The sequence below is a fragment of the Lissotriton helveticus genome, chromosome 2_2 (assembly GCF_964261635.1).
Source record: "Lissotriton helveticus chromosome 2_2, aLisHel1.1, whole genome shotgun sequence".
NCBI lineage: Eukaryota > Metazoa > Chordata > Amphibia > Caudata > Salamandridae > Lissotriton > Lissotriton helveticus.
This window is the reverse complement of record NC_136060.1, coordinates 175,984,227-176,006,713: the sequence shown is the minus strand read 5'-3', so window position 1 is coordinate 176,006,713 and position 22,487 is coordinate 175,984,227. Positions and strand designations below refer to the sequence as shown.

The 22,487-nt window shown below is 46.7% G+C and overlaps 1 protein-coding gene across 10 annotated transcripts in view; it reads right to left on the bottom strand.

Moving 5' to 3' along the window:
• APBB2 (amyloid beta precursor protein binding family B member 2) overlaps positions 1-22,487 on the bottom strand; it is a 1,314,926-nt gene that overhangs the window by 976,669 nt on the left and 315,770 nt on the right. For 7 of the 10 annotated variants that reach the window (XM_078678269.1, XM_078678260.1, XM_078678263.1 and 4 more), the window contains exon 1: positions 6,474-6,603. The exons of 1 other annotated variant lie outside the window; for it this stretch is intronic. The gene's annotated coding sequence lies outside the window, so the exon portion shown is untranslated. Of the gene's footprint in view, positions 1-6,473; positions 6,659-22,487 lie in introns of those variants that run through there. 2 more of the 10 variants (XM_078678265.1, XM_078678264.1) reach the window with 2 other exon arrangements.

Sequence of the window (22,487 nt, the reverse complement as noted above, 5' to 3'; positions counted from 1 at the left end):
ACTTTAACACAGTTTCATGTGAGTAGTTGACACCAGCGCTCTGTTTTCTCTCACTGTGAGCTTTTCTGTAAAGAGGGCTGGAATGCTCGTTCTTATCTCATCACCTTTGCTGTTCATTCAAAGATCAAGATCAAATGTCAGACACGGTTTCCCAGAGTGCACCGGTTTCCTTTTGACTATCTTTTGATCACCTACCCATTTGTAGTTACAGCGTGTGATGCCAGGGTTTTTTTTAATCGCACTAAACTTTTTATATACAACATGAGTTGTAAAAAAGGTTTTGCATTATCTCTCATATGGTGTTGTACTGCATTGGCAATTTTTCCCTTATTCCGGTTTCTTCTTTTTAATGTGAAATTGCCTAAATGCACACCTAAGCATGCTGTTAGCAGGTTAAAGGTTGCATGTGTCGCTTCTGAAAATTATTTCAACATTCTACCTGTGTCTTGCTGCTTTGTTTTTAACCAAGCAGAGCACATGCACCTCCCAGACCCCTTCTGTGGGCATACTGCTCATAGATGAAAGTCAGCCATCATCGTCATTACCTTGTGGCAACCTAATTAACTGTTGGAAATTGACTTCTGGGTTACCGTGCTCCTCAACATTCGATTTCAACAGTCAGGTGGCTAGGCCACCTGCCTGTTCAAGCTACACAATTATGATAACTGTTTTTACATTACTATCCCTGAGGGTTAGAGGGTTTGCCTGTTCTACAATTTCAGAAATCAATTTTATTTCCAACAGCATATTCACACACATATATATTTTTGGGGTTTTTATGTGGGGGACCAATTTCCTATTTTTCATTCAAACCATACCTACCTTTACCTCTACCCTCCCCTAAACTTTAAAATTACCTGTACCTCTATTTACCTTTACCTTCCTCTAAACCGTAGAATTTCCCTTAACCTCCCTTTACTTCTTTCTATCCATCAATAACCCCCAAAAATCAGCCTTACAGCTTTTTACCTCTACCCTCCCCTAAAACTCTTAGCACCCTTTACCCGCACCTAAAAGTTTGTTTTTTTAAAAAGCAAATATTATGTTATTTAAAAAAAAAATACTTACCTGTTTGATAAAGTATCACATTTTAAATGAGGCATTGTAACGGTAAAATCTTCTATGCACTTACCTGCGTGGTAAAGGCATTGTGTGGTAAAAGCTGTTTCCCATTGTAAACAGGGTGTACAGTGCTTTATTCATAAATTTAAAAAATCGAAGGGGCTCGAAATTTTTCTAGGGAGCTCATGACAGGTGCTTCTGAGTGCCTGGGCTGCCATATATCAATGGTTGTCCAGCCTTCATTCTACCTCATGCCGCTTTCTTCCACCACCGTACACTTTCAGTGTTCTTACCACTCTCTCGTAGGTTCTTTTCCATCTCTGCTTCCTCCCTGTGCCACTGTTTCCTACCTTTCCTTTCGTTTTACCCTACCCAGCTTCAGAGTCTTTTAAATGAATCCAAAGTTAAGCCTACCGGGAACATCGCTACACTGCATCCTTTCAGCAATCCATGTATGGTTTCCAGAGCTGGCCAAAAGTTCTCCCTAACTTCTTGAGCTAGTGTCCTTTTCCTCCTGGGCTGACTGATAACTAGATAGGCAGACATGCAAAGGCAAAATGTGTTAACCACGCTTAGTTTTGAGTTCACAACAGTCCACATACTCCGCTACATGGTCACTGGTCCCTTACTAATAGAAGTCTGTATAACGAGGGACATGTGCTGTGTTCAATTTTGCTGTCCCACACATTTTATTCGTACCTTTAAATAAGTCAATCATCATGTTGTCTATTCATTAAGCGTTCATTATTATTAGTAAATCATTATTTTCAACAAAAAAAGTAGATCAAATATAGCATCCTATTGATAATGTTTTAGGCGACATATAATTTGCCCCAAAATAGTATAACTTGTTCCTGTTATGACAAACTTCACCAAGGCACAACAACAAAAATACAGAGTTACTTAAACCCTCATTCTGATCGGGTTTATATTCCCAATTTGGCGGCAAACTGGAGTTTGCACCCATTTCGGGGTTACAATTTATGTGCTATTTCCGCGCAGACCTAGGGGCATATGTACAAGCCCCTATCGCCATAATTTTTGTGATGTTTCCGTGGCGATTTGGGCTTTGCCTTATTTACAAGGCAGCGTTAAATAAAAAAGGCCCCCTTTCACGCTATGCTTAGCGTTAAAGGGGTGGGCAGTGGATGTTGCGGTGAGCGTTCCCCCGCAACACCTTCTGCTTTTGATGCTGGCCACTATTTACAAGGGCAGCGTAAATAGGAAGCAGCGCAAAAATTTCAAACAGGGAAAACCTGGTCTTAAGTTGGCTTTTTTCATGTGTGCTGCCATGTGCGAGACACACATGGAAAAAGCAAAAAGCCTTGGATGGTTTATGCGCAGGAAGGTCTCCCTTCCTGCACATACACAATCTTTTTTTTAAACAAAATCACACTTTGTGACTTCTATGTGTGCTGCATTAAGCAGCACAAATAGAAGTGACAAAATCCCATTCAAAGATTGTTTATGTGCAGGAATGTCTCCCACATAAACAATCTTCCTGTGCACGCAGACACCCTTGCGCGATGGTGTAAGGGTGCCTGCCTTGTAGCACCAGATCAGGGGGAAACGCAAGGCTGCACCATATTGTTGTAAATATGGTGCAGCATTGCGTTTCTAAAGAGTTGGAGTGAAGCGTTAAGCCTCGACGGCTAACGCCTCACTCCACCACTTCCTTGTACATATGCCCCCCAGTGTTCTTTCCTATACAAGTTTCGCCAGGTAAAACTTGGCAGACTTTGTGCAGAGAAAACTGCAATACAGAGACTTTCCCACCTTACAATTGTGAAAATGTGACATTTCTAATGGCCTGTGGGTGATGGTGCAGTTCCCCCTGTTTCATGCTGGTGGGGTATACAGACAAAGTAGTGCAAATAACTGTGCTCTTGTGGAACTCATTAATCTGCCCTGGAGGAGGGGTATTTCATTTAACCTCTGCCTCCCGTGAGGATTTTTTACTAAACTAAAACCACTGGGACACAAAATGTATTTCCTATAGCTCTTGCACTCTGGTCACTTAACCCCTTTCAGCTTAGAGCCGGACGGAATTGCAGTAAAGTACGGTTACCACGTGCAAGCCACAGCAGAATCTTGGCTGCACATTGAAATATGAGTGTGCCACTATAAAAAAAAATATGTAAGAATTAATTGAAAACACCTTAAACTATCAAGATGATAAACCCTTCAGAAGGTTTCCCCTGTGACATTACTGTTGTCTTAAGTTCACTTCGTTGTTTCACGCGTCTCACTCTCTCTCTCGAACCGATTAGGCATAAATAAAGGACCAACCTTAAGGCGCAAACCAGCCATCTCTTGTGGAAATACACTGGCCTGTAATATCCAGAGTCGTCATTGAGTCCAAATTAGATTAGGGCAATGCATTTTACATCAGAAACGTTAAATAGTTTATCGTGGGACTTCAGAAAGTTCATAGTACAGCACAAAAATTAAAGCCTTAGGAGAAACAAATATAAAACAAAAGTGGAAATTTGGCAGAAAGATCCAACATGCGCAGCTGTTATGGAAAAGCATCTCCTTGGCATAAAGTAGCATTGTACAAATTTGAAACTGGCGTAATTTCAACTACTGCTGTTATTAGTGGTAACTTATTATGAATGTTGGAGCTTGTGTATTAGTGTCTTTTTGTATTTCCTTTGGAGGGAAACACTGTGGTATGGGTATGGTTTAGAACAACATATGCACACATATATTACCTACTGGCGGTCGCCAGTAGGAAGTTATAGTTAGGACATACATACATACATAAACATACATACATACATGATTAAGCTAAACTAACTTGACAAGTTATTTTAGGTGTAAATACATTTCATACCTCATATCTTGCTGCTGAGTTTTTGTATAAATCATAAAAAAATATCATCACTAAAAAAAATTCACACCATTAACAACATTGAGCAAAATGTATGAGTCTAACATGCACTGGATACAATGAAGCACTCATTATTTATGCATAAAATCTTACCCTCAGATATGTAAGTGATAAACTCTTAAAATGTCAGGCGTCGCAAAACCAGCTCCTGATAAAATACTGACACTATCAGCTTCACAGTCAACTCTTTAGTAATCACACAATCTACCAACCAAAAGTACAGATCATCCAGTAAGCCCTGTGGACAGTTTAAGCAGTAGGATGCCAAACTAGTGGCCAGTGGGCTATGCAACTAAAATATACAAGCCAAAAATGCAATGAAAATCATTCTTCTACATCAGTTCTAATGCAGGGGCAGATCTAATAATACAGGTTATGGAAACTGGAAGTCCTATTAGGTTTTTAAAAAAAGAGCAAGCTATGAATCCTTAAATTAACACCACCTATGCCTGTCACCAATCTAGTAAAGAAAAAAGTACATACAAGGAAATGTGCGCTGGTGACGAATTTGCCCACTGATAAAGCAAGAAATTATAGTACTAATCAAGAGCATTCCTTTTTTGTCAAAATGTGGTAATCCTATTCAAATCACTCTCTTTTTTGGGCTCCATTAGCTACTAAATCTAGTAAGTTTTAGGGGCAGGCTAAGTCCGCGAATGAGCAAACAAAATCTCGAGCATTATGTTCCCAGGGAAACATCTACTGGCCGATCAAACCCAAAGTTGCACTAAACAGTTCTTCTCAAGCACTAATGCGGTTCTAATGAGCACCATCTTATCCTGCAATTTTGCTCATGACGCTCATCCATTCAACAAAGCCTAAAAATACCTTTTTAGTAGAAAGTCCTACATTTGAGTAAATAATGACTCCCACTTGGAGTTTATTCCCTAGTGGTGATTTCAGTTTATACAATGTTTTCTACAGGATCTGTTTGTAGCACATTGTGTTTCGTTCAAAGAACTAGAGGGTCATCTCTACAAACAATGAAACGTCTATTGGTCAAATTAAAATACCACCCGAAACCAATATACACTGATAAAATAAGGGTGTGTTTCTAGTTTCTTGATACAACTGAAAAACTGGGAGTTACCACCAGACGAGTGATGTACAAGGCCTTGACTACCCTACTTGGGTTTACAGTTACTGATTAACAGTTTGTCAATTTAAAAGTATAAGCAGCAACACAAAATAAGAGGGCTCAAATCAGGCGAAAATCTATTGGAGCATCTTGCAGGACCACTGCACTATGAAATCCTTTTGCGTGTTTGCAGCATGTGCGTGAGCTCTCGCGCCTGTTTATAAAAGTCACTTTCACTCGGCATCAAGGCATGGAAGCCAGACGGGCACAGGGATTAGCGGCTGGTGGCTGGATGGATAGTCACTGATCTGATCCGCCGTCTGGCTAATCACCCAAAGGGGCTGGGGCGCGCTGCGCTGGCGGCTGGTCCCTGTCCAGCCTCCCCAGTTTAGGGGAGCACCCCAGAGATGCCAAGGGCATCAAGCTCTAAAACTCACTGAGATCAGCTAGTTTAAAGGGCGGATGGGAGACGGAGACACACACACTATATATATATATATACATACATACATACATATATATATACACACGTACGCACACACTCTTAATCCTAGAGTTATGCATTTGCAAGTGGGATCTATATTTGCAAATGGTAGCATAACAGTTATAAGGGGTGTCTCAATATTTACCTGAAAAGATACATATGAAAGATACACACTGATATTAAAGGGACCCGTTTTTCATGACAATGGCTCTCATGGACACCATTACACCAAAATAAGTTACACCGCATGGAACCGACAGTACCTTTGGGGAGAGGCGCATAGGATGTCGGCTGATGAGACAGTCTGGGCAAACAGAATCAATGCGTGGTTCTCCCCGGCATGCAGTGATGTCGGGGCCTAGGGGGACGTGCAGCCGAGTGTCTGCGGCAGAGCCCAAGACGCCGCGCGCTGCCAAGAGCAGTTCACGAAGGAGGAAGGGTCTATGCGACACGGGCGGCGACGTCGCGTGCGTGAGCCCAACTATCTATCACCAGCCGGCAGATCCTCCGGCGCCTGCACAGAGGCGCTATGCAAACACCCCGAGGCCAGAGCAGAGATCCCGGCCGCTTCTGCCACAGTGCTAGCTTGCAAAGCCTTGCTAGCACCCCACAGAAGCGTAATAACTGGCACTGTGTAATACATGCAAGGGCGTGACATTCTACTCACAATTTATGTCTTGAATCGTCAGATTAAACATCCCAAAAATATTTTCTGGAACCGTTAGAAAATGACAAGTGCCGCACTCGTGCGGCTTCTCCTGGTGTGGTGACAGTCACCAGACTCGGAAGGCACTGAGTTAGGTACACATGACATGCACAAGCAAACACGGTCGCCCATCCCTCCAATGAAATCATTCGTAGGAGATACGTCTTACGGGCATCGCATGTAAGATGGTTAGTCAAGCCCCCGATCTGGTGGGGGTAGCTATGGCACCACGATTTTCCTTCACACTCACCCGCAGACGTCAGTCCTCCCGAGCCGGGGCCGTACTCCTCTCCTCCCCAGTGCAGACTGACCCCTCTGCCCACAGAACTCGCTCCCAGAGCCTCAGCTGCCCACTGCTGGTGCTGGAGGGACCTATCCGTTCCGGAAGCGGTTCCAGGAGTGCGGCCCTCACCTCAGGAAACAATCTGTGGCTCTGCGGCCCGCTCCTCCCTCCCTGCCTTCCGCCCCTCCCGCCTCCTTTCCACCTACCCCTCCTCGCACAAACCAGGAATGCTGCTGCCGGGGCCGGGCTCCAGGAATGCGGCTCCTGCTCACAGAACTGGGGCGGCGGCGACGTCCTGTGTTCACAACGAGCCTTGCAGGCCAATGATGATAAGCATTGCCACCAGCAGGGTGTTTCGCTTCTACTCCGCCCCGGAGGAGGAGACGCCTTTCCTTTGAAATGTTAGGGGAAAAAAATGAGGAGACGTGAAATGTAGCACCAAACACCCGTGCACACATTTATTTATTTATTTGTGCGTTTTTATATAGCGCGGACTTTACCCGAAGGTGTCAGAGCGCTTCACAATAGGAACAGAACTGATACATGAGAACACTACAAGTGACAAAATACAAAAGCAAACGTTACATTAGATGACGCAAAAATGACAATCGTGAGCCAACAAAATACAAGAGGTAGCAAAAGGTGCATTACAAAAGTGACAATCGTGAGCCAACAAAATACAAGAGGTAGCAAACGGTGCATTACAGGAGGAAAAAGTGACGCGTGCAGGTTACAACAGCGTACAAAATAAACATAGAGGTATACTGTAATATATGGAGGACACTCAAGCACAAGAACAAAGGTTACGTAGGCACTGGTGGCACATGTTCAGGTATCGAAAACAAACAAATTTAAGAGGTAGAGAACAGTGTGTTACAAGAGAAAGTGACGGGTGCATGTTACACACGAGTCCCAAACACAGGTAGAAGGATAATACTGCAATAAATTCAACCTCTATTTCAATTGAACCTTCAATGTTCAACCTCTATTTAGAACCACTAGGAAATCTCCTAAGTAAATCCGGGATCCACTATCATCTCTATGCTGACGATACTCAAATCTACCTCAAGGTTGCCTCTACTCACGATCTCTCGATCCTAAGCTCTACTCTTGACTCCATTTCATAACTGGATGTTTACTCATCAACTGATTCTGAACCCCTCCAAAACCGAATTCCTCCTCTTGTCCTCTTCAATCTCTCCTCCCCCGGTGCAATCTTGGATGGATCAGCTGAATCTACTGAACACTAAACCCATCATTGCCGACAGCGCAAAATCCCTGGGTGTCATCCTCGACAAAAAACTAAATCTAACCCCCCACATCAATTCCATTGCAAAGTCTGCTCGTTACCATCTGCGCCTTCTTTGGGGAATCCGTCGCTTCTTCCCGGAGCAGGACCTTATAACCCTGGTGCAATCGCTTGTCCTCTCCAGACTTGATTACTGCAATTCTCTTCTTACTGGCCTCCCCAAATCCCACCTGTCCCCCCTTAAATCTGTTCTCCATTCAGCAGCTCGTTTAATTTATGGGGCCAAAAGAAGCGACCACATCACACCAATGTTATCCACCCTCCGCTGGCTTCCAATCGAGGCTAGAGCCATCTACAAGACTGCTTGTATCACCCACAAAGCCTTGCACTCCTCCTCTCCTCGCTACCTGGTGAATAAACTGAAACTCTCTGGAGGCTCTAGACCATCACGTAATGCGGAAAATCTTCTGCTTGAACCTCCCACTTTCAAGAAGGAAAGAACGATGGCACAATCCTTTTCGGGCAACGCGGTGAGAATCTGGAACTCCCTTCCACCGCAGCTCCGGACCACCACCTCCTCCCAGGCCTTCAAAACTGACCTCAAAGCTCTCCTCCTTCAAAGACACTTCCAAATGTAACTCATGCCCTCTCTATTATCCGAAGGAAGCCCTTCCATTATAGAAAAAATCTACTTTACATGACTATGGAAGGGTCTTCCCAGTGTGTTCTTGTGGTCTGAGAGTCTGCCATTTTGTGCAGTATTATCTTTCTACTTGTGTTTGGTACTCATGTGTAACTTGCACCCGTCACTTTCTCTTGTAACACACTGTTTTCTACCTTCTACATTTGTTTATTTTCGATACCTGCACAAGTGCCACCATTCCCTACGTAACGTTTGTTCTTGTGCTTGAGTGCCCTCCATATATTGCAGTATTTTACCTTTATCTTTACCTTGTATGCTTTTGTAACTTGCACACGTCACTTTTTCCTCCTGTAATGCACCGTTTGCTACCTCTTTTATTTTGTTGGTTCACGATTGTCACTTTTGTAATGCACCGTTTGCTACCTCTTGTATTTTGTTGGCTCACGATTATCATTTTTGCTTCATTTAATGTAACGTTTGCCTTTTTATGTGGTTCACTTGTAATGTTCTCATGTATCAGTTCTGTTCCTATTGTGAAGCACTCTGACACCTTCGGGTAAAGTCCGCGCTATATAAAAATGCACAAATAAATAAATAAATAAATGGCAGACTCTCAAACCACAAGAACACACTGGGAAGACACTTCCATAGTCATGCAAAGTAGATTTTTCAATTATTGAAGGGCTTCCTTCAGATAATAGGGAGGGCATGGATTACAATTGGAAGTGTCTTTGAAGGAGGAGAACTTTGAGGTCAGTTTTGAAGGCCTGGGAGGAGGTGGTGGTCCGGAGCTGAGGCGGAAGTGAGTTCCAGATTCTCTCTGCGCTGCCTGAAAAGGATTGGGCCATCGATCTTTCCTTCTTGAAAATGGGAGGTTCCAGCAGTAGATTTTCCGCATTTCGTGATGGTCTAGAGCCTCCAGAGAGTTTCAGTTTATTTGCCAAGTAGTGCGGAGAGGAGGAGTGCAAGGCTTTGTGGGTGATGCAGGCAGTCTTGTAGATAGCTCTAGCCTCGATGGGAAGCCAGCGGAGGGTGGATAACATGGGAGTGATGTGGTTGCTTCTTTTGGCCCCATAAATGAAACGAGCTGCTGAATGGAGAACAGACTTTAGGGGGGATAGGTGGGATTTGGGGAGGCCAGTCATAAGAGAATTGCAGTAGTCCAGTCTGGAGAGGACCAGCGATTGGACCAGGGTTTTAAGGTCATGCTCCGGGAAGAAGCGACAAATCCCCCAAAGAAGGCACAGTTGGTATCGGGCAGACTTTGCAATTGAATTAATGTGGGAGAGTAGATTGAGTTTTGTGTCGAGTATGACACCGAGGGATTTTGCGCTGTCGACAATGATGGGTTTCTTGTTCAGCAGATTCATCTGGTCCATCCATGATTGAACCGGGGGAGGAGAAAGAGAGGAGGAGAGGAGGAGGAATTCAGTTTTGGAGGGATTCAGAATCAGTTGATGTGTTGACATCCAGTTTTGAATGGAGTCGAGAGTAGAGCTTAGGACGGAGAGATCGTGAGTGGAGGCAACCTTGAGGTAGATTTGAGTGTCGTCTGCGTAGAGATGATAGTTGGCCCCAGATTTACTTAGGAGATTTCCCAGAGGTTCCAAATAGAGATTGAACAATGTGGGTGCAAGAATAGAGCCTTGGGGAACACCTTGACCCACCGCCAAAGGAGATGAAAGACTGTCCGCTATTTTGATCATTTGGGATCTATAAGAAAGGAAAGAAGCAAACCATTTAAGCACAGTGACCTCCATGCCCATTCTCTGTTGAAGAGTGTTGAGGAGGGTGTTGTGATTGACAGTGTCAATGGCTGGCGAAAGGTCAAGGAGATCACATTCATGGCTTATACAAAATACGAAAAGCATTGAACTGCTCCATTGTCCGGTGGTGTTTATTTCAGCTGCAGCTGCGAGGTTTACACCACCAAGGACAACATACTTAGCAATACGAAAGGCTCCTATGTACAAGGCAGTTTTCACTAAACACTGGTTTAAGAGAGCAGAGCACTTTTTTTCCCAATGTACGAAAGCGGGTCGGGGATCGCTTTCCAACACGCAAAAGGGCTTTTGCAACCCTTTCCTAATCACATATAGGAGGATGCAGTTAAAATCGTGTCCCTTAATATTTGCGAGTTGCAAAGGGCTGTAGTAATGGAACTATGGAGCAAAATCAATTACTGATCCTTTACTTGTAAAGATTCGCGGAGGGTTAACTCCGTTTCGTAAAGCAAGTCACGTATCCTGCATAATATAAATCGCAAGCCCTAATCTGATAGAATTGAAATGGGCAAACAATGTAATTTCCCCACATTATGTAAGAGTTCCTGTACTACCGTAGCAGTGGAGGGTACCCTTTTACAAAATACAAAATGGGCCATTTTAGTAAGGGTATTCTCCCACCACCATGATGGTGGTATAAGGTTTATCACTCAGAAGTCCCACTATAAAGTCCCACAATAGAATCTCCCAAGCCTGCATGGTGGTGGGTAGCGGTAGTAGTAGCCATTTGGGTCTGGATTAGTCCACTTTGGCTCTGGCACAGTTATAGCGTTATCGTACAAAGTACTTAACATCTTCATGCCATTCTGGCCACCAAAAATATGGTGAAACCATCTCTGAAGTTTTACCTGCCCTAACTGTCTCATCAACGTTGATTTATGGCACCTTTGCAAGGGCTTGTTTTGTAGGTTTCTTCAAGCGACAAACAAGGAATTACCTTGAAAGGGTAAGCTTGCGTGAATGGAATGGGTAGGATCTTAGGCATTCTATACAAGTAGTTGTGGGGTGGTGAAAGTCTTTTTAACTTGTTCGAGGAAGTCCTGATCATGAATTGCTCCTACAATCTGTTCTCAGGGCATCTTTATTGGGCTTTCTGTGGGGCACCCTGACTTGTGGGGATAATTGTATCTAGATAATAAGGCTGCTTTTTGATGAGAGGATCCAGGACGAAATGTGATAATGAATTTGTATTCAGCAAGGGTAGGAGATATGCCAATGTGTTAGTGAGTGTGTATAGTAAATATACCTATTTTTATAACTACACTGTGAGGTTCTATTTCGTTTAACCCATACTTTAAGAATAGTTCTGGTAAAACAATCTGCTTAAAAATCAGTCTGGACTAAGCCTGAAGGCTGCTCCCCACAGCTACCACTTAGAGAGCTTTCTTTGGTTGTCTAAGACCATATACTAAGCCAGCCTCCTACATTGGTGTGTAGTGGTTGGGATTTAAGCCTGGGCTGTTTTACCAGCTAATCTAGGCGTGGATTAAAGGAAAAACCATCACTAGCATTATGCACATATTCAAATATTTTTGTAAGCAAGTACATTCTACTGAACTTTTATATTGGTTGTTCAGGGCCTAGCACAGCCATTTCTCCAATCTTTGGAAGTTTAGTTTTCACTAGGGTAGGTAGGTGCAACACCACACTACAACTATTCACCAGGTCTTTAGTTATGGTACCCAGTCGGTCCCAACCCTCTAGATACAGTGGTCTTAAGTTCCAGGAACTTAGGACCCTGTGTACCTCTAGAAAGTTAAAGACAGGTAGTAACCCTAACACTAAGCAACTCTTAGTGATGCTTCTGGTAGATGACCTCCAGAAGCAGTACAAAAGGGGGTGGTAATGGACGGAGCATCTGAACCAATCAAACACTCACACCCAGTCAAAAGATCTGGGTTTAATCCATCACCGTTCTTTAGCCCACTCTGCCACCCCAGTTCAGACATGGCTATATGCAAATCAGTCTGACCCTGTGCCTCATGGGAACAGTCCAGCCCGAACTGCCAAGCCATGCCTTCCCTGGACCGGAAACAAGCTTCCGAGGACCGGTTTCTGGCATTACAGCCGTCTTCAGCCCGGCTTGCTTGAATCCAGTGGCAAAGTGAGCAAGGGACTCACGTCTGAGCATACCCTGCCACACTTATGGCGGCCAAAAGCAGTACAAAAGGGGGTGGTAATGGACGGAGCATCTGAACCAATCAAACACTCACACCCAAGCTTCCGAGGACCGGTTTCTGGCATTACAGCCGTCTTCAGCCCGGCTTGTTTCCGGTCCAGATCTTTTGACTGGGTGTGAGTGTTTGATTGGTTCAGATGCTCCGTCCATCACCACTCCCTTTTATACCGCTTTGGCCGCCATAAGTGTGGCAGGGTGTGCTCAGACGTGAGTCCCTTGCTCACTTTGCCACTGGATTCAAGCAAGCCGGGCTGAAGACGGCTGGAATGCCAGAAACCGGTCCTCGGAAGCTTGTTTCCGGTCCAGGGAAGGCATGGCTTGGCAGTTCGGGCTGGACTGTTCCCATGAGGCACAGGGTCAGACCGATATGCATATAGCCATGTCTGAACTGGGGTGGCAGAGTGGGCTAAAGAACGGTGATGGATGAAACCCAGATCTTTTGACTGGGTGTGAGTGTTTGATTGGTTCAGATGCTCCGTCCATCACCACCCCCTTTTGTACCGCTTTGGCCGCCATAAGTGTGGCAGGGTGTCAAGTATCGACAATGCAGGGTCGCTGTCCGCCTAATGCGGAACAAATGGCAACTCGCTGTCCGCCCAATGCGGGACAAATGGCAACCGGAGCGGCCTAAACCACATTTCTCAAGAAGGCCGGGTGACGACGTCACGTTGCGACGTCAGTCACGCACCAACCCGGAAATAAAGGGTCTGCTGATTCGCGGGAGCGGTGCCGATAATTCCAGACTAGAGGCTTGTCAGATCGGGAAAGCGGATAGCGGTAAGCTGTTGTATTGATCTTTGCTGTCCGTCCGCATTACTTCTTCCCGTGCCGGGTTGGAGGAAGTAAGGATTTGATTCGTTGTCCTTGTAGGCGGCGGCGTGCATCATCATAGACATCGGAGAACCTTGTGAGGTAACAAGTGTTCTCCCTCGTTCTCTCCCTGTTGGCCGAGACGGCGTTTCGCGTTCTCGATGCGGGGAAAGGTTTGTTCAAGGTCGAGTTAGACCGGAATGGTCTTCATAATCCAACAAAGACAGTTGTATAGTTTTGACTCACATAAAGAGATTGGAGTCGTTTGTATTATGACTGTATAATTTACGTTGTCCTGGGCTTAGACACGGACGTGTTCAGAAACAGACCCCTTCCTTCTAGGATAACCAGCATAAAGTGGCAGGACTGCTGCTGAACGGAGATAGTACCATAGCATGCCATATCTGTCTTTGTGATTTCTTTTGCCCCAACATGTTTTCTGCGCTTTGTATCTAACTGTACAGGGAGAGGAGCCAAGGGGTACGTGATCTGAGGATCGGTCTAACCAGAAGAAGAAACACGTTACATGAGTGGTATGTGGAATGTATCCTAGGTGATTATCATAGCCTTTCATGACACAGTGGCTCATTGTGGTTTTACACATTTGTTGTTACAGTTGGTTTCCATCCCTGATCGCACCCCGTCATACCTCCCGAAATACAAATCGTCCTGTTATTTCCTTTTCAGGTAGGGGCGTAGCTAGAAAAGTGTATATAGTAAGGAAGGATTGTGTAGTAGTTGATTGTGGGGTTGTTGGGAGGGTGTTTTTCTAAACCTTTTGTCCTTGTCGTTTCAGATCTCCCTCCCCACTGTCCCCTTCCTTTCCCGCCCTCACGGGACCCCTTCTGGCAGTCCGTGGTTCTTATTACGGGCTCTAGGGAAGTCGTGTGGGGGTGGTCATAGGATATTCAGCACAGCCCCGAAGAGAACCAACGCCGAGCCTGACAGAATTATCGGCCCACGATTGTTCTTTCTCTTCTTGGCTGTGTTGAAGTAACCATGGCCTCTTTAGATGACGTTCTGGCAGCCCTGGTTTTGGTTCAAACAGAGCTCGCGGCCTCCAATAGAGAAGTGGCTGCCTCTAGATCCGAAAACGCTCAACTAAAGGCCAGACTTGACCGTATACAGGGGAACCCCTTTGACGCTGGGTCGGGTCCTCCTCCCTCCACCTCCGTGGTGGTAGAAATCCCTACACAAATACCCCTGGCACCTCCTGAGCGGTTTTATGGGGACAACAAGAAAGTTCAGGTATTCATGACACAGGTGTTATTACATTTCATGTGTAAGCCCAAGATGTTCGCCACCAACCAGGCTAGGGTTGCTTTTCTTATTTCCTATCTGGGAGGGGAGGCGGCACAATGGGCGGTTCCTGTAGTCAGGCGGGATGATCCTCTGCTCTACGATTGGGACGAGTTCAGAACAGAGTTTGAAAAAACATTTGACCGTAGAGCCGAGACGTTCTCTGCCGACCGGGAGCTGCTGGTTCTGAAACAAGGTAACACCGACTTGGTAACCTACTTAAACAGTTTCCGTCGCCTGGTAGCAGAAACTGACTGGCCAGAAGCCAAACAATCCGCTTTGTTTTACCAAGGCTTAAACGAGGAGATGAAGGACGTTTTGGCTCACATTGATCCACAGCCTCGTTCCTGCACGGCTCTTATCGAGCTAACTTTACGATTAGATCACAGAATAAGAGAGAGAAAAGGAGACACCAAGAAAAAAGAACAACTCGTCATGTCCTATGAGAAAGGGGGACCCGGGGAGAAAGCAGGTTCCTCAACAGAGAACATGGAAATGGGAGCGGTAAGGGCAGCTCTGACAGCAAATGAAAAAGAACACCATAGAAAATTCGGTCTTTGTTTATATTGTGGCAAGAAAGGGCACTATTTGAGAGACTGTCCAGTAAAGCCCTAATCAGGGAAGACCAGAACAGGACTAACTGCAGCAGGAACCAGCGAGAAGCAGTCGGAAAACTCCAGTGCTTGAAGGTGAATGAAGGGGACCTATCAAGCAGGAATGTCATCCCTTCAGTGACGCCTGGTCGAGACCAAGAAAACCACCATCTGTTTTTGGCCATGACGCTGATAGTAGATTCAAGAGAACACGGCATCAAGGCCATGGTGGATTCCAGTGCAACGGGATGTTTTATGGATTTTGCTGAAGCAAAAAGACTGGGGGTACGGCTCATCACCAAGGAAAAGCCCGAAATGGTATATGCCGTGGATGGGAGTGAACTTATAGCTGGGCCTATCACATCCCATACGCCCGAGTATGTCCTTCTCCATAATGGGATCCATCAGGAAACTTTGTCTTTTAACATAATCCAAGCGCCTCAATATGGCATCATTTTGGGGCTTCCGTGGCTACAAAAACATGAACCTGCCATACACTGGACGACCAAGACGGTGCGATTCACATCAGAGTATTGTCGAACGCATTGTGTACTCGACTCAGAAGGCCCTTCCAGGGCTCTGGCTTCGATTCACGAAGTAGCCACAGCTGTTGAAAAAGACGTCGTGTTACTGTCATGCTATAAAGCATATAAAGAGGTTTTTAGCGATGTACAGGCCGAAGTGCTCCCACCACACAGAGCCTATGACTGCCGGATAGACCTTCTTCCAGGATCGGTGGTGCCCAATGGGAGACTCTATGCCCTCACGGTACCCGAAAATGAGTATTTGCGGGCATATTTGGATAAATACCTGGCCATAGGGTACATACGGCCGTCAAGATCACCAGCAGCCTCGCCGTTGTTTTTTATACCCAAGGCCAATGGAGAAAAGAGGTGTTGTATCGATTATCGTGCCCTAAACACCATCACGATTAAGAATCAATACCCATTGCCGTTGATTCCAGTGTTGCTAGAACAGGTGCGATCGCCTACTGTGTACACTAAGCTCGATTTGCGTGGGGCGTATCACCTGGTCCGCATACGGCACGGAGACGAATGGAAGACGGCCTTCAAGACGCGGTATGGGCTCTTTGAATATCTAGTAATGCCCTTCGGGCTATGTAACGCCCCGGCCGCCTTCCAGTTCTTCCTAAACCAGGTACTGAGAGAATACCTTGATCGTTTCGTTGTCGTATATATAGACGACATTCTGGTGTATTCCAACACCTTTGAAGAACATACGAAACATGTGAGCCTAGTACTGCAGGCATTGCTGCTCCATCATCTGTATTGTAAAATCACGAAATGTGAGTTCCATGTGACCACGGTCGAATTCTTGGGGGTGATGCTCACTCCCTCCGGTCAGATCATGGCCGAGAGGAAAGTGAAAGCGGTGAAAGAGTGGCCGCGTCCGAACACAGTGAAGGACATCCAGTGTCTACTAGGATTCGCTAATTTTTACCGACGGTTTATCCGTGGTTTCTCTGCTCTGGTAACACCGTTGACCCGTCTCACACGGAAAGACGTGCCTTTTGTCTGGGATGCTGAAGCACAAAGTGCGTTTGATGGATTGAAAAACGCCTTTTCAACGGCTCCTGTTCTAACCCACGCCAATCCTGACTTGCCTTTCCTGGTGGAAGCCGACACCTCCGAAGTGGCTATAGGGGCTGTGTTGTCTCAAAGGGAAGGAACCACTGGAATGCTACACCCCATAGCCTTTATGTCAAGAAAGCTCAGTTCCGCTGAGACAAACTACACGATCGCCGAAAAGGAGCTGTTGGCCATACGTGATGCCTTTGTGGAGTGGAGACACTGGTTATTAGGTGCTACTCATCGGGTCACGGTTTACACAGACCATCGGAACCTTCAGTTTCTACGAGCGGCTCGTCATCTTACACCCAGACAACTGCGCTGGATGTTGTTTTTTGAGGAGTACCGATTCATTGTCACGTTTCGCCCCGGCATAGAGAACAAGAAGGCTGACGCTCTGACAAGACAAGAAAACCCGGCCATGCATGCTTTAACGCCTCACCGATTCATCATCGATCCCCCTAATGTTGTGGGTGTGACTCAGACGAAAGACTTTCTGCAAAGCGTCCGCAAGAGTGTACAAACCTGCGTGTGGAGAACCTGGCTTCGACATCACCCGGAATGGAGAACAAGACACGGTGTGCCTATGAGGGGGTCACAAGTATTGGTACCCACCAAGGCGCTACGGAAAACCGTATACACGTGGTGTCATGATGCTCCGTGTGCAGGACATATGGGAGTGGTTAAGACGCTTGAAAAAGCCTTGAGACAGTTTTGGTGGCCGTCGATAAGATCTGACTTGACTCATTGGGGAAAGCAATGTATGGAATGTGCCCAAATGAAATCTGATCATCAAAAAGCACAGGGCTTGTTACAACCCTTACCCACACCTGAAACACCGTGGGAAAGGTTTTCCGTGGACTTTATCGTCGGTCTCCCCAAGGATCAAGGAAAAACAGCTATCCTAGTGGTGGTGGATTATCTGACCAAAATGGGGCATTTTATAGCTTGTACACAGGTCCCTACTGCAGGTCAATTGGCACACCTTCTTCTTGTGAACGTGGTTAGGTTACATGGTCTCCCGAGGGTGATAGTGTCGGACAGAGGGGCCCAATTCACGGCTCGGTTTTGGAAAACATGGTGTTCCGCCTTAAGGGTCTCCTCCTCCCTGTCGACTAGCTACCACCCCCAAACCGATGGACAGACGGAAAGGTTGAACCAGACCCTGAAGCAATACCTACGTTGCTATGTGAAAACCAATACGGACTCGTGGGTGGATTGGTTGTGGGTGGCGGAGGTGGCATACAACAACTCACAGCATTCCTCCACACTCCATTCCCCTTTCTTTTGTTCCTATGGTCACCATCCTCGGCTTAGTCCCTTGTTGCTCCCAAGTGACAATGTAAGGCTGCCAGATGTCAGAACCAGGTTGTTGCGCATGCGCCGAATACTCACGGACGCACGCAAGAATCTTGTTCGGGCCAAGAGTAGGTACAAGGCTCAGGCCGACAAACACCACAGGCCTTGCCCGGTCTATAAGACGGGTGATCTGGAGTGGTTGTCTACCAGGTATATCAGGTTTAAGAGGCACAGTGTATTTAATCCTCGGTTCATTGGTCAATATAGAGTTGTATGTCATGTGAACCCTGTGTCGGTTCGGTTACGCCTGCCTGCGCATTTGAGGATCCACCCTGTTTTTCAGGTGTCCCTGCTGAAACCCTCTCTTTACCCAGTTCGACGTACCCCGTCACCTCTATGGATCCATAAAGACAATGAGTATGAGGTTCAAGGGGTTCTAGATTCCCGGTGGGTGAGGGGTCGTCTGCAGTACTTGATTTCTTGGAAGGGCTATGGACAAGAGGAGAACTCCTGGGAGCCTGCACGTATGGTTCATGCTCCTCGTCTGGTGGCGAAGTTCCATCGCTTGTTCCCTGAGAAGCCTGCTGCTGGCCAGCGCCCCTTTTGAGGGGGGATGTGCTGTCAAGTATCGACAATGCAGGGTCGCTGTCCGCCTAATGCGGAACAAATGACAACTCGCTGTCCGCCCAATGCGGGACAAATGGCAACCGGAGCGGCCTAAACCACATTTCCCAAGAAGGCCGGGTGACGACGTCACGTTGCGACGTCAGTCACGCACCAACCCGGAAATAAAGACTCTGCTGATTCGCGGGAGAAGTGCCGATAATTCCAGACTAGAGGCTTGTCAGATCGGGAAAGCGGATAGCGGTAAGCTGTTGTATTGATCTTTGCTGTCCGTCCGCATTACTTCTTCCCGTGCCGGATTGGAGGAATTAAGGATTTGATTCGTTGTCCTTGTAGGCGGCTGCGTGCATCATCATAGACATCGGAGAACCTTGTGAGGTAACAAGGGTTCTCCCTCGTTCTCTCCCTGTTGGCCGAGATGGCGTTTCGCGTTCTCGATGCGGGGAAAGGTTTGTTCAAGGTCGAGTTAGACCGGAATGGTCTTCATAATCCAACAAAGACACTTGTATAGTTTTGACTCACATAAAGAGATTGGAGTCGTTTGGATTATGACTGTATAATTTACGTTGTCCTGGGCTTAGACACGGACGTGTTCAGTAGCAGACCCCTTTCCTTCTAGGATAACTAGCATAAAGTGGCAGGACTGCTGCTGAACGGAGATAGTACCGTAGCATGCCATATCTGTCTTTGTGATTTCTTTTGCCCCAACATGTTTTCTGCGCTTTGTATCTAACTGTACAGGGAGAGGAGCCAAGGGGTACGTGATCTGAGGATCGGTCTAACCAGAAGAAGAAACACGTTACATGAGTGGTATGTGGAATGTATCCTAGGTGATTATCATAGCCTTTCATGACACAGTGGCTCATTGTGGTTTTACACATTTGTTGTTACAGTTGGTTTCCATCCCTGATCGCACCCCGTCATACCTCCCGAAATACAAATCTTCCTGTTATTTCCTTTTCAGGTAGGGGCGTAGCTAGAAAAGTGTATATAGTAAGGAAGGATTGTGTAGTAGTTGATTGTGGGGTTGTTGGGAGGGTGTTTTTCTAAACCTTTTGTCCTTGTCGTTTCAGATCTCCCTCCCCGCTGTCCCCTTCCTTTCCCGCCCTCACGGGACCCCTTCTGGCAGTTCGTGGTTCTTATTACGGGCTCTAAGGAAGTCGTGTGGGGGTGGTTATAGGATATTCAGCACAGCCCCGAAGAGAACCAACGCCGAGCCTGACACAGGGTAGGAGTGTTCTGCTTAATTCAGATACTCTGTCCATCACCACCCCCCTTTTGAATCGTTTTGGCCACCACAAGTGTGGAAGGGTATGCTCAGATGTGAGTCCCTTGCTCACTGCACCATCAGGATTCAAGCAAGCCGGGCCGAAGACGGCTGTAATGCCAGAAACCGGTCCCCGGAAGCTTGTTTTCCTTTCCAGTAAAGAATTGGCTTGGTAGTTTGGTCTGCCCTGTTCCCATGATGCACTGGGCCAGGGACAGACTAATTTGCATGTAGCCAGGTTCTCAACTGGGATGGTGCAGTGAGCTAAAAAACGGTGATGGATCAAGCCCTGAGCTTTTGACTGGGTAGGAGTGTTCTGCTTAATTAAGATACTCTGTCCATCACCACCCCCCTTTTTGAATCGTTTTGACACAGGGTATGCTCAGACGTGAGTCCCTTGCTCACTTTGCCACTGGATTCAAGCAAGCCGAGCTGAAGACGGCTGGAATGCCAGAAACCGGTCCTCGGAAGCTTGTTTCCGGTCCAGGGAAGGCATGGCTTGGCAGTTCGGGCTGGACTGTTCCCATGAGGCACAGGGTCAGACCGATTTGCATATAGCCATGTCTGAACTGGGGTGGCAGAGTGGGCTAAAGAACGGTGATGGATTAAACCCAGATCTTTTGACTGGGTGTGAGTGTTTGATTGGTTCAGATGCTCCGTCCATCACCACCCCCTTTTGTACCGCTTTGGCCGCCATAAGTGTGGCAGGGTATGCTCAGACGTGAGTCCCTTGCTCACTTTGCCACTGGATTCAAGCAAGCCGGGCTGAAGACGGCTGGAATGCCAGAAACCGGTCCTCGGAAGCTTGTTTCCGGTCCAGGGAAGGCATGGCTTGGCAGTTCGGGCTGGACTGTTCCCATGAGGCACAGGGTCAGACTGATTTGCATATAGCCATGTCTGAACTGGGGTGGCAGAGTGGGCTAAAGAACAGTGATCGATTAAACCCAGATCTTTTGACTGGGTGTGAGTGTTTGATTGGTTCAGATGCTCCGTCCATCACCACCCCCTTTTGTACCGCTTTGGCCGCCATAAGTGTGGCAGGGTATGCTCAGACGTGAGTCGCTTGCTCCCTTTGCCACTGGATTTAAGCAAGCCGGGCTGAAGACGGCTGGAATGCCAGAAACCGGTCCTCGGAAGCTTGTTTCCGGTCCAGGGAAGGCATGGCTTGGCAGTTCGGGCTGGACTGTTCCCATGAGGCACAGGGTCAGACTGATTTGCATATAGCCATGTCTGAACTGGGGTGGCAGAGTGGGCTAAAGAACGGTGATGGATTAAACCCAGATCTTTTGACTGGGTGTGAGTGTTTGATTGGTTCAGATGCTCCATCCATCACCACCCCCTTTTGTACCGCTTTGGCCGCCATAAGTGTGGCAGGGTATGCTCAGACGTGAGTCGCTTGCTCCCTTTGCCACTGGATTCAAGCAAGCCGGGCTGAAGACGGCTGGAATGCCAGAAACCGGTCCTCGGAAGCTTGTTTCCGGTCCAGGGAAGGCATGGCTTGGCAGTTCGGGCTGGACTGTTCCCATGAGGCACAGGGTCAGACTGATTTGCATATAGCCATGTCTGAACTGGGGTGGCAGAGTGGGCTAAAGAACGGTGATGGATTAAACCCAGATCTTTTGACTGGGTGTGAGTGTTTGATTGGTTCAGATGCTCCGTCCATCACCACCCCCTTTTGTACCAGATGACCTCCAGAATCCTGATAGGTCACTAGGACAGGACAAAGTGGGTAGGGATGCTCCAGAAGATGGGTCAGGAGGGGTTTCCCCTAGTAATCTTAATTCTGTGCATGACCAGAAGGAGTCTGATGACTCCACCCTGGTGAACTCCGATCCCCCAGGGAATAGTACTGATAAAACAGAGAGTGTCCCTAGAGGTCTGTCCACCTTTGTTCCTCCTGGGAGGGTACAAATAATGCAGGAGAGGTCTAGGTCTTCCACTGTTTCAATGCTTCTGCTAATACCATAGGGACCTCTATCTCTAGCAAGAGGGAGGACTCTTTAGAGAGGGAATGCCACCTGATCAAACTTGAGAGAGTTAGACTCAAGCTCAAGAAAGAACAGTTGGCCCTTGATAAAGAGACCCTAGAAGTCCACAGGGCTAGGAAGAATTCGGGACTAGAGTCCCATGGTGGCAACACTAGTGTACCTAGAGTCAGGGAACCATCCTTTTATACTCGGAACTTTATAGTCCCTCCTTACCAGGAGGGGGATTATATCCATAAATGGATCACTGCTTTGGAGAGGGCCCATAAAGTTCAGAAGGTTTCTCAAGGGCAGTGGACAGCCATCCCGTGGCTCTCCTTTGCTAACAAAGTTAGATACAAGCTCTCACTGTTAGAGAAAAGGATGCTGATAATTACTCAGTATTGAAGAGTGCCCTCAAAGATGGGCCTGGTTTAATTACTGAACAGTACAGAGTTAAGTTCAGGGACACCCATGACTGGGTTTATTTCATAGACAGTCCTATTAAGGCTCTTGAAGGCTGGCTTTATGGAAGCAAGGTACAGGACTATAAGGGATTGTAAAATTTGTTGATGAGGGAGCACATCCTTAATAATTGTCAGAATCAACAACAGCACCAGCACCTGATGGACTCTGATCTGACTTCTCCCCAAGAATTAGGAAAGGAGGCAGACAAATGGG